Raw genomic sequence first — 10,500 nt, 5'->3', positions numbered from 1 at the left:
CAGGGTAGGCATTCCTACGCAAGTAAGCCTTGTAGCAGTGACGCAGTGAAGTCTATGAGATTTCAATGCGCCAATTCTAGGACGCAAATGCGCTAATATCTTACACCTGCCTCAAAGCAGGCATAAGACTTATGCAGGCAGATTGAACTAGGACTTGACCATGTTAAATGATCCTTTGCTGAAGTTGGGTCACTTTTGTGACACACTCCAGCAATGCGTCATTTTTGTGCCTACAGATACGTCAGAAATACTATCATATCTGTAACTCCTTGTGACATGATGCGTCATACTGTAAATATGATACACCCAGCATGTCACAAGGAGGGTGCAATGAGAGTGACGTATCGCTGTTTTCACGCAGCAATTCGTCACTTTTCATAAATGAGGCCCTTAATATGTATTTCCGGAAGCTATAGGGACATTCTCTCCCATGTTTAACTAAGGGCAATAAGTCCAATGGTAAGGCAGTTGAGAAAATAAGTAAGGGTGGAGTCTATACAAGTTTGTGTAATGTTCTTCAAATCAATATTTGTGTGCCAACATTAGTGAAAGAACAGAATCTGACTTTCTTGACAATAGCTTGTCAAACACGGAATGACCAGAGTCAATTGTCAGAGCATTGCTTGTCTTGGGTGTCTTCTGGAGGTATGTCCAATATTATGGGACTTTTGTAGTGAGCTGTTTTATTATATTGCAATATGTTGTAGCACCAGGGACACAGGTAACTGCTCTTCATTGTGATCATAAGTATCAGGGCAAAATCAATTAACGAAATCTCAGGGACCAACAATGGAGGTGAAGAAAGTCGTCGTTCAGTGCACACTGCAAACTCGGCCATCCTTTAGAGACATATTTCAGGACTGTGGGGTCTACAATACTTAAAAAAATAAAATAAAGAGAGACAAAGAAGCAAGGTTGAAGCCATCTAGCCATCATTGGAAGCGCTCAGGGCCCACCATGGAGCAGGTATCAATCATATGATGAGCTAAACGTATAACAAAGGCAGGTTACAAGAGTGGTGTAGATGGCCACTCATGCAAACATGGGCAAAATTATAAATATACATGTTGGTGTTTACGTTTTTGATTTATATAGCTTGGATAGAAAGTAAGCAGTAATATATTTGTTGTTACAAACATCAGCATTGTTTTAAAAGCCACAATATGGGTGTATTTTGACTGGCAAAATAATATATCAGAGGACAAATAAAGGGTACAAAACAACAACTTAGAATCAATAACATGTTTCAGGTACTCAAGTTAATGACTTTACAAAAAATCTTCATTATAATAACAGGCACTAGGCAGACGTATCTGTATTTTAGTAAATAAAAAATAAGAAACATGGGGGCATATTAGCAAGGTCCTACGATAATTATCACTCAGCGCTTTAGGCGCGAGGATAATTATCGCTGGCTAATGCAGGATTCTATCGCGGACTACATGTAGCTTCACGTAGTATACTTTGAACTAGTACGTAGCTGATGGCACTGTATTCTTGTCTGAAATGTGAAATAATTGCAAATAGCATCCTGCACAGTGCCAGTTGTGATAAAATAAGTATCTCTATCTATATATGCTGTTTCAAAAACCTTTATTAGGTGGATAAAGGCATATATACAGAGTTACAGTCAAAAAATATTTTGTCACATTAAGAGAGCCATAATTACATATACAGAGTTGTATGGCGAAGAACTACAATATGTACATCAAGAGGTCAAGTGGCAGAAAAAATGGCAGCTTGTGTCCCAAGAGTGGCATGCCCCCCTCAAAAAGTGGATAAACATTTTATGTATCTATACTAATATAATAAAGAGAGAACCCAAACCTTTGAGGCGGGTAATCTCAGGAACCACAGCACCAATCACAACACCCAATACAGCGTTGGAAAGGGCAGTTGCAGCAGAAGGACATAGGCTATGCAGACGCCCACCATATACATTTAAAAGGTAAAAGAACCGTGCCAGCAAAGTAGTCCCTTGTGGGCGTGTTTGCATTGTGCTGTGGGTGTGTGCTGGGGGCGTGACAATCGCGGGGGCATTCCATCACGAGTGTTGTTTTTTCTTCCCAGGTAATATACATTCCTGCTCCCTTTAAATAGTAATTCAGTGGAGGTCCCATTATCTTAGAACCACCCCAAGCACAGTTATGGGCACAAATACAACTAAAAGGCCCAGCAAAGCATTATGGGATAAGATTAGCATCATTATTAGCAGTCATGAAAGGGTTTCAATGTTTTTTAATTTTACTCATCAGGGAAATCTTGGGAGGACGAGGTGAACTGCAGCTTGATGTATAATATTTTAAATGCTATTGCATTTGCCTTATCAGGGACATCTAGGGACGGCGAGGTGAACTGCAGCTTTATGTAAAATATTTTAAATGCTATTGCATTTGCCTCATCAGGGACATCTAGGGACGACGAGGTGAACTCCAGTTTGATGTATAATATTTTAAATGCTATTGCATTTGCCTCATCGGGGACAACTGGGGACGATGAGGTGAACTGCAGCTCTTTGTAGAATTATTTGGATAATATAATATTCACTTCCCACTGCTAATCTCGTCCCATAATGCTTTGCAGGGGCTTGTCTCAAAATCATCACCTCTCTCACTGCTTGTTGGAAGCTAATTTCACTTTTGTGAAATGACTATATGCATTTTAGCATGTAGAAATACTTGTTATTTTACCTTGAATATATGAGGTTTCTGTTTTAATAATTGGAAATCTGACGGAATGAAATATTGCGGATTGTTTTGTACCAAGTTCGCGCCAATTCCACCCACCCCTACTTTAAATAGCCCTGCACCCCATAATCATAACCCACCCTTACTCTATAAAATACCCCAACACCCTTAAACACTAACCCACCTTAATCCTCTAAATATACCCTGTACCCCAAAACTCAAATCTATCCCTAAACCCTAAAAATACCCCTGTACCCCGAAACCCAAACATAGCCCTGAACCCTATAAATACCCCTGTACCTCAAAACCCAAACCTACACCTGAACCCTAAAAATACCCCTGTACCCCAAAACCCAAACCTAGCCCATAACCCTTGAAATACCCCTGTACCCCAAAGCCCAAACCTAGCCCTGAACCCTAAAAATACCCCTGTACCCCAAAACCCAAACCTAGCCCAGAACCCTAAAATACCCCTGTATCCCACAACCCAAACCTAGCCCTGAACCCTAAAAATACCCCTGTACCCCAAAACCCAAACCTACCCCTGAACCCTAAAAATACCCCTATACCCCAAAACCCAAACCAAGCCCTGAACCCGAAAAATACCCCTGTACCCCATAACCCAAAACCATATCTGAACCCTTAAAATACCCAAACACCCCAAAACATATACCTCAGTACCCCAAAACATATACCCCGATACCCATACTTGCCTTATCCAAACATTTTTAAAAAACATGCTTTTATCATTCATGCATATACAACGAATTTCGTTGTAAATGTATGCGTGGTAAAAGCATATAAAATGTAATGCCATGCGTTATAAAGGCATTGCGGAGTCATGGTACTTTCGTAATGAAAGTATGCGGAGTGATGGTATGCGGAAAGAAAGTTGCGGAATAATGGGTGTTTACCCTCGCCCGTAAGTACATTGGAGGCACGGCAGCCCACATCTCCAGCAACATACTCATACTTTTTCACCACCGATTGGAAAAATGCCCAGGTCTCTCTCATTGATGCCCAGCACCGACATACAATTTTAGACACACCTCCCACCACAAGTTCTACAATTGCAAACTTTAGAGATGGGGAGCTACGTTTGAATCTCGGCATCAGCTCAACATCCTGTGATTCCAGGCAAATCGCTTTGTCTCCCCGTGCCTACCACAAATGAATGTGTTCTTCCGTAATGTAAATTGTGCTCATGCCATGTTGTCGAGTTCGTGCTATATAATATTGCAAGGAAAATAAAGTAGGGAAACTCAAGTTCACACACTATTGAACGCGCACTCTTAAGTGCATCAGCAGTGCACTGTGAATCGGAGCGGCTCACAGGCCTGTCACAGATGAGAAATGCTATCAAAACGAAATCCTACGAAACAATATACTACTGGCCGGCAGCAATTCATACCCGCACAACGTCGGGACGGGCTGCTAGTCACCTATATAAATGCCAATCCTCATAGCCTGGTGGCATGGCAAACAAAAACAGAAGTTGTCAACAATACACTATATATATATGTCTTAAGTGACCCAACCTTTCCAGTTTTTAATTTGCCACAAAGTGTTGGCTTCCTCAAGTCCCAAGGTGGCACGATCTAAATGAACATAAGTCATGATTTTAGCAAGGAAAAGGTTTCAGCACGCCTTAGCATCCATGTCCTTATTTAGAAAAAGAAGCAGATTCCGTGCATCCCACAATGCCTCCTTAGCACAGTTCAACAGTCTCCACGCAGTGGGAGGACGTTGTGTAGAAATGTCCTGTCGAAAAAGAAGTGCAAGGAAAGACAAGGTAAAAATGCCTGCAATGTCCAAAAGAAAGGGCTGTAGTAAAGTCCAGAAGGTCTTGGCATGAACGTAACCCCATAGCAAATGGAAAACAGTTTCTTCTTTTCCGCATCTCGTGCATGGGCAACATGCTGTGGGGGCCAAACCTCACTGATGCTGAAAAACGTTCACAGGGAGGCATCCATGCGTAGCCATCCAAGCCAAGTCTCGTTGACTGTGGGGAATGTCTCTGTGGCCCACCATCTTCCATACTCGCAACGACTGTGGCTCTGACAGGATGCCCAGCAGGGTAGGCTGCTCTTGTTTCCGGAGCTCATTTTTCAGTAAGGTAGGGTGAATACACACATCCCTATCAAAAGTTTCAGTGTCCAAAGTCAGTAAAAAGGAGTAAAGCCCCTTATAGTATGGCGGTACCTCTTGGGCCAAAGGAGAAATGTTTGAATGGGTATAGAGTCCAAAATGTCGTAGCATTGCCCCCATAAAATATCGTGTAAACAAGGCAGGTACTGAAATCATAGCTTCATCTGTACGTGATAAAACATAGCATAACACTTTAGACAACAAAAAAGACTTAAGGTCTGGCAAACTTTTTCCTTCATTTTTCCAAGTTTTACATACTTTGGGGTATATTATCAAGGGGTTTTATCTCCGCTTTTTTGGCTTTAAAAGCCAAGAAAGCGGTGATAAAATTATCTCCCTATTACCAAGCTGTCGCTAACACCAGTTAGCGACAGCTAATAGGAGATAGCGACCATCATGGGCCCCACTTTGCATGTCAGTGATATTTATCACTAATGATATGCAAAGTGGGCGTGCCAAGATGTTAGCGACTGGAAACAGTCGCTAACATCGCTATCTCCTATTACCAACTTTTGGAGATATTTGCGCTAAGGGCGAATATCTCCAAAAGCTAACACCTGCCCTGAGCAGTTCTTAGCCATGTTATCCAATGGGAGGTGGATAACATGGCTAAGAGCATTTGCTCGATAATGCATGAATATCGCTGACTTTTCAGCGATATTCATGCATTGCGGGCGTTTTTTATCGCATTTGCGATAAACCTTGCTAATAGCAAGGTTTATCTGCGATAAAAATCGCCGATGTGCGGCGATAATTTTTGTCTCTAAACAAGTTAGAGACAAAAAATATCGCTAGTTGTTGATAATATACCCCTTTGTCCCTACTGAGCTTTTCAATTCGCGAATTCCACAAGAAAGTAAAAATCATTTTCTGAATTTTCTGCAAAGTGCTGTGCTGAGGAGGAAACACCATAGCAAGGTATATCAATAAGGGAAACAAAACAGACTTAATTACGAATACCTTCCCTTCTAGTGTGAGCTTTCGCAAAGACCACAAAGAAAGCTTATTCAATAGTTTGGTTTGAAGTTCCTTCCAATTGTGTTCCTCATACCATTGGCCCCCAAAGCATACTCCTAGAATTTTCGTGGGTTCTGCGGTCACAGTTACTTATAAATGCGCCAGCCGATCCCAGGGACCTGTGGTCAAGCATACACTCTTGTCCATGTTTAAACATAACCCTGAAACTTCCTGAAAAAGAGAGGCTTGTAAAAGAGTTCTGCTCACAGAGCCCAGAGTAGTACATAATACCATCACATCATCCATATATGCCACGACTTTATTCTGGACCCCAGAACCCCCAGGTACAAAAACCCCTTTTACCAATTTGTCCTTTCTAAGTTTGCACAAGAAAGGTTCCAACGTACAAACAAAAAGGTTGGGAGACATTGGACACCCCTGACGTACCCCAGTGCAAATGGGAAATCCAGCGGTGGAAAAGCCATTGATACTCACTTGGCTGCGAGCTCCTTGGTAAAGGGTCTGTATCATTTAAATAAAAGTAGGAGGAACATTCATTGTTTTTAAAACCAGAAAAAGAAAATCATGAAAAACTTTATCAAAAGCCTTGTGAAAATCCTGGCTGAGAACACCCAGAGGTAGCGCCCTTTCGTTATTGTCCCAGAGCGCATCTCGTAAAGTGACAAGGCTATCCACAATAGTGCACCTTCTGATAGCGCAAGCTTGATCTGGCTGAACACAAGCATGCATGACTGCTCGAAGGCAGGGGGCAAGTACCTTAGCTATCAATTTGTAATCGACATTCAGGAGCGTGATTGGTCCCCAATTATTCAGGGAGGTTTCATCCCCTTTCTTATAAAGGGAGATCACCCCAGCGGAGAAATCTGCAGAAAAAAGGTCATTAAAAAAACCTGCATTAATCATTGAAATGTAATCAACAGGGCCCAACATTTTGGGTAAAACTCCCAAGTGAGCCCATCCAGTCCAGGGCTAGAACCTCTGGGAGAGGACTGTATTGCCAACAGAAAGTCTTCTCCATCAAAAGGCTGTTCCAGGAGGTCAATCTGGGTCGCATCGAGACCAGCCTCCAGCCCTGAACAATATTCCTCAAGGTCCTGCAAAGAAGAAGGGTGTTGTGGGGCAGCATAAAAGCGTGAATAAAAATCAAATGCTATTTTTTGGCAATGTTCAACACCTTGCATGATATCCCCCTTTTCATTACGCAACCGTATCAGTTATTTGTGTGAGGATTTAGCTTTTTTAAAGAAAAAGGATGTGCATTTTTCATTCTCCTGATAGTATTGAACTCGAGAGAAAGAAATATCGTGGCTCTATTTTTACGTTTCATCCAATCATTCATATGTATCGTGACTAATCGGGTGTCTTCCTTAATGTCTTTGCCTGCCTCTCCCAATTTTCGTAGAAGAATAAGGCGTCGATGTAGTTTCAGAAAATGGTCCCATTCAGCTCTGAATTGAGCCGGCCTTGTTCCTGAAAGAAAAGTTTGGTTCGATGTTTCACCCAACACCATCATTTGTACTTGTTTGGAAATCTATTTTGTTGCTTTGCCCATGCATGATATCATAGAACATATTTCTCACAAATGATCTCATCCTTAAGGAGTTCATTATTTAATTTCCAAAATCCAGGACCCCTTTGAGGCCGGCCTGGTGTTGTGAACCAAACTACCAAAATATTGTGATCTGAGAAAGGTAAATGTGTAAGGCAGCATTTATCCGCACTCAGGGTTTTTGTTGCAAAAACAAATGTAAATGTAAATGTAAATGTATTTCGACTTATATAGCGCACAAATCACCCAGAGGTCTCAAGGCGCTTGCTTAGGGAACCCGTCCTGGTATTCCCCTGTGAGATACCCCGGCAGGGTATCCACAAGGTGAAAGCCAGGCATCCCGCCGCGAGGGGCCGTAGTGGAGATTAAGCAAGCTATTGCCCAGAGTCGCAGAGTGTGACCCCGTGAGTCGAGTAGGCACTGGAGCGAGAATTGTCGAGTCTGTGGAATTTTGAGCCCGAGACCCGCCGAGGCGGGGAATCGAACCCTGGTCCACGGCCGATCTCAGCTTCCGGGTCTACCGCCTCTAACCACTGAGCCACGCTTCTCCAAAATCTAGGCGGGAGCGGGCATTACCATGATCTGCCTCCCACGTGAAGCTGCTACCAGGAGTATGGTGTTTCCTATAAGTGTCATAGAAATCCAGATCACAAATAAGAGACAACAAAAGTTTAGAAGTGACATCCAGTGCGTAAGCAGCCTGTGCACCCTGCCTATCTTTGACATGCAAAATGCAGTTAAAATCTCCCACTAGGAGGGTTGGCGTGGCACCTGCAAGAAAAGGTTTTATGATGTGAAACAACTGTTCCCTCTCCGGTTTAGTGGCCGGAGCATGTACAGCACATAATTTGATAGGGAGGCCATCCATTAATATTGACAGCAAAAGAGCTCTCCCTGGCCACAGGATTTTCTCCTCTAGTATTTGCCAATGTTTGCTTTTAAAAAGAATCACAATACCATCATTCTTGTTGGCACACCGAGACCATGCTGAGGGCCCACAGGGCCAGCATTGCTGAAAGGAGAAATACTTTGGTTGATAAGAGAGCCAACATTCCTGTAAACAAATAACATCATAAGTGGTATTACTAAAATAATCAACGACTGTCCTCCTACGCAATTCTGTCCCCAAACCTCTCACATTACAAGAGGCTAGGGATATGGCCATGATGAATAAAGGAAAACAAACCGCCATAAAACACTGTTTAAGTGAGAGCTTTTTCTCCCACAACATCACATGCAGACTTAGATCCTTCATCAGTACTCTGGAGAGTGGATGCCGAAAACAGGGACTTAAAATCTGGCGTATTCTCCAAGTCAAGAACTGGACTGTCAGTAATCTCTAGCAGCTGGGCAACTTCCTGAAATGCCTCCTCTGAATCAGAGAGGCTGAGCAAGGGGTCAAACCTTCCCCCTCCAGAAAAACGATCCAGAGAGGAAATGCGACGCTTAGAGGGGATAGAAGGAGAGTAGTCCACTACTTGTTGGGAGGTGCGGGATTTTCGCTTATTTGTGGTATAAGTGGTCCACCCACTGTATTCAATCGCCCGTGGCTGATTTTTTATCACACCAGGTGTGGCCACTTGCAAAACAGGGGATTCTGCTACTTTTATCACCATTTTGACTTTACGCTGCAGTGGCACTGTGGGAGAAATGACAGAAAAAACTGTTTCTGGCACCTCTGTAAGTGAAATTGCAGACGTTGAAAATACCTGATAAACACCTGGAGTAGATTCTGTCTGGGTCAAACCTTCGTGACCGCCTTTCTATCCAAAGCCTCTTGTTTAAGGCACAGGGTTTCAACACGCTCCTTCTCCTCATCTTCTGTCTGTAGGGACTGCAAGTCTATGTTTGGGTCTGAAGGGTCCACTCCTTATGCCTCATCATTCTCCTCCACATCCCCCTCAGCAGTCTCCAGTCCTGAGCCACCCCGCATCCCCTAATTTCTATGCCATCAATGAGTCCTAAGATCTCAGAGTCAGTAACATCCTGAACCGCATCAGAAGTAGTTTCGGCAACATGCGGGGCAGATGAAAGAGGCGGAGGACCCTGCACACTAGCAGCGGAAGCGTAGGAAAACTTCCCTTTAGGGCAGGTTTTAAACAGATGATCAGAACCACCACGTAGGTTAAATTTTTTAGGAACTACACAGTCTAGGGCTTTCTGATCCGCGCCCCCACAATTCCTGCAAATCATGACAGAGCACTGTTCCTCAGTGTGTCCAAATTGCTGGCAGAGTCTGCAGAAAAGGGGCTGTCCAGAATACACTAAGAACCCCTTATTTGCCCCCAGAGAAAAAGTCTGTGGGGGGTGCGCCAGGCCTCCTACACCAGCAGGATCCTCCTTAAGCATGACTATATACTTTTGTTTGCCATTCCAGATCCGACAGATGTTTTTTATTTTTTGCCCACCCCTGATGTTACTGTAATTTAAAAACGATTTAAAAACACCTCAATCAATCTGTGATCAGTATAGGGGTTGTACATATGTACTACCAGATTTGCAGCCTGATTCATCATTCTCCCGTTTTGCGAGCCCCTAATAGCGATTCATAACGAATCGCTATTAAGGACTTGCAAAACGGGATTCATGTAGAAATTGCATAAAGAAATGCGATTCCTACACATTCCTTATTTGCGATTAGCAAATTGCTAATCGCAAATAAAGAATAACTCCCCATTCATTCCTATGGGCCAAAAGGCCCATAGGAATGAATGGGGAGTATTCCTTAGCGATTTAAAGGGTGCCAGGGGTGTCCAAAGGACACCCTGTAGCACCCCTTAAATGCAAATTGAAACAGGTGTTGCGCACACACATGTCCAAAGGACATGTGCGTGTGCAACATGCAACTTAGAAAAATGCTTTTAAAAGCATTTTTCTAAGTTTTCGCTATTTACCACGAGGTTTGACCTCGCGGTAAATAGCGGGCCGAAATTGCGAATTCGCAATTTTTAAATGGATGATGAATTGCATTTAAGGAATCTCAAGTAGAGATTCCTTAAATGTAATTCCTCGCAAAATAGCGAAATCGCTATTACCGATTTTTGCATTTAGGATGATGAATCCCAAATGCAAAAATAGCGCTCGCAAAGGGCCAGATTCTCAGAATCTGGCCCTTTGCGAGCCGATTTTGGCTTGATG

The 10,500-nt window shown here is 43.0% G+C and overlaps 1 non-coding gene across 1 annotated transcript; it reads right to left on the bottom strand.

Moving 5' to 3' along the window:
• Positions 1-10,024: 10,024 nt before the first annotated feature.
• LOC144780970 (small nucleolar RNA SNORA31) lies at positions 10,025-10,149 on the bottom strand. The gene has a single exon (XR_013600849.1). It is a non-coding gene; the product is annotated as a small nucleolar RNA SNORA31 (small nucleolar RNA).
• Between the last annotated feature and the right edge of the window lie 351 nt (positions 10,150-10,500).

The sequence above is a fragment of the Lissotriton helveticus genome, chromosome 1_1 (genome assembly GCF_964261635.1).
Source record: "Lissotriton helveticus chromosome 1_1, aLisHel1.1, whole genome shotgun sequence".
Lineage (NCBI taxonomy): Eukaryota > Metazoa > Chordata > Amphibia > Caudata > Salamandridae > Lissotriton > Lissotriton helveticus.
The sequence above is the reverse complement of the archived record's forward strand: the minus strand, read 5'-3'. Positions and strand labels throughout refer to the sequence as shown.